Here is a 2,361-nt window from a genome sequence, read left to right as displayed (position 1 = left end):
CTCTCATGTTCATGCCCCCCCCCTGCTTCCCACCCTCGCTGTCTCCCTCTCTCCCATCTTCTGTCAATCTGTCTCCCTCCCCATCCCCAGACAGACCCTCCCATCAGTGCCCATTTCCCTCCGTCTGGCTCGTCCCCTTCCTTTCACCCAGATGACCCTGCCACCGCCCCGTTCCTTCTGTCTGTCTGGCTCTCCTTTGCCCAGATGCCCCCCAAAACCACTGCCCATTCCTTACCATCCTCTCTTATCACCATATATATCTGTCCCACTCTCTCCCCTCTCTCTGTCTCTTTATCTCTGTCCTTTTTTTTTTCTTCCTCTGTTTCTAACAGTGTCTTTTTGCTCGCTTTCTCCCTCGCTCTCTCTTTCCCTCGTACTCTCCCGCTGCACAGATGCCTGGCTTGGTTTGCAACAGCTGTCTCGCCATGTGCCACTACCAAGTGTTGCCTTCGACTGCGGGGCGAGCGGGGATGGTGGTGGTTTGGGGGGTGGAGGGCGCAGAGCGGATTAGTCATGAATATTCATGTACTCTTGGATGTACTACCAAACAGAAAATGGCACCACAGAGGAGGCTCCACCCATTTAAAAAGAGGGTGGGTGGGTGGAGGGGATTGGGTGAGAAGGGAGGGAGGAAAGGAAAGAGGAAAAAGGGAGGAAGGATAGGGAGAGTCAGGGAAAAGTGATAGAAGAGTATGGGAAATGGAGGCAGACGGAAGAGGGGGGTGGGGGGGTGACCAGACTGAATGGCAGGGATCCATAAAATGATCTCCCCCTCCCCCTCAGAGGTGTGAAAGAGGGAGCACAGTGAAGCCCCTTTTTACGCTGCGCTGTTCAAGGCGGGAATGTTGCACCTTTATTTCACCTTGCTCTTCAGCGTAAAAGCTACAAACAGGGAAAAAGGCGGGAGGGCGTCGCAGAGCCGGACAGACGTCTGTGTGAACGGGAGGATCGGCTTCTGTCCTGTTACGCCACACCTTTTGATTACAGGACGCCGGTCTAAAATCACTCGCGGGGGGCAGCACGACGCCATCTTTGTTGTGGCAGTGCCGTGAAATAAAATGAGACTGAACGTGATTGACCGGCATCATGTTGATAGATGAGGTAACTAAAGCTGCATTGTTATTGTAGTTTGACAGTTAACTAAACTTGAGACTGGCGACAGTGCGAGGTGCGAGTGGAGTAACATTAGACTATAATGTACATGAAATCTAAGTTCTAAAGAACAGGTGTTTTATTTTGTGCTGGGAGCCGGTCTTCGGTTGACGTTGGCAGATTCCATTGCTGAGCTAACGTTAGCTTGTGTCATCACATCAGATCCTTTGGATTTTCCCGGAAAATTTGCCGCGGGTCCTTTACATAGAAATGAGTCGACAGGCTGTTAAAGGCGACTGAGAAAAGTCGGCGACGGTCTCCTTTTTTAAGCCAATGTTACAATCTGTTCATACACTGGCAATGAAAAAAAGGAATTAATATGTGTGAATTGCTTCTCATTCTTACATATACTACAATTAACATTTGCTAATTGGCAATAAACACAAAGCTCAGCTGGGGCAGATGGGAATGTTTTGAGTTTTGCAGGAATTTTGGTCATAAATCAAAGTAAAATAAAGTTTTGACCTGATGGCGGCGCTAGAGAAGAAATCAGGGAATCATCAGAATGATCACAATTACACCCAGAGATCCATCCATCATCTGCTGAGATATTTCATTCATAACTGTGAATGTCGCTTTCCTTGTGATGCTAGATTCACAGATTCATCCTCTGGGAACCACGAGAGTCTGCACCGTGTTTTGTGCCAATCTGACCAGTAGTTGCGTAGATATTCCACAGTGATAAATAAAAGCCAAAAATGTCCACCAGGCGGTGCTTGATGAAAGGTCAGGGGTCAGCAGAATCAGGAGGATTCATCCTCTGGGGACCGTGAATGTCACGAATTTCACGGCAGTAGTTGCTGAGATATATGTCAATCTGGACCAAAGTGGTGGATCAGCTAACAAAGCAACAGACCAGCACGCCAGCGTTGCCGTCCCTAGAGCCGCGCCACCGGCACGGCCAGACACGACTAAAGGACCAGGAGGCGAGTAGATCTCAAACGCAATAACTGGAAGTGACTGAGAGAAAAGACACGCAATGAGTAAAACTAAATAGATGAGTCTGGTTGATCAAGTGAAGCAAAGGATGAAGAGCAGGAGGAAGAGAGGGGCAGATAGGCAAGAAGAAAAAGGGGGGGGTAGCAGATAGGAGATAGACAGTTGGGGTGAGGGGCAGCAGATCTAAGCGGACCGAGGCTCTGGTGGCTCTTCCTCTCTCTTTCATGGAGAGCCAGGAAAACAGATTATAGCAGTCCTGCTTTCTCCTGC

The sequence above is a fragment of the Seriola lalandi genome, unplaced genomic scaffold (genome assembly GCF_002814215.2).
Source record: "Seriola lalandi dorsalis isolate HSWRI2012SDOR001 ecotype SW California unplaced genomic scaffold, Sedor1 jcf7180002054563, whole genome shotgun sequence".
Classification (NCBI taxonomy): domain Eukaryota; kingdom Metazoa; phylum Chordata; class Actinopteri; order Carangiformes; family Carangidae; genus Seriola; species Seriola lalandi.
The sequence above is the reverse complement of the archived record's forward strand: the minus strand, read 5'-3'. Positions refer to the sequence as shown.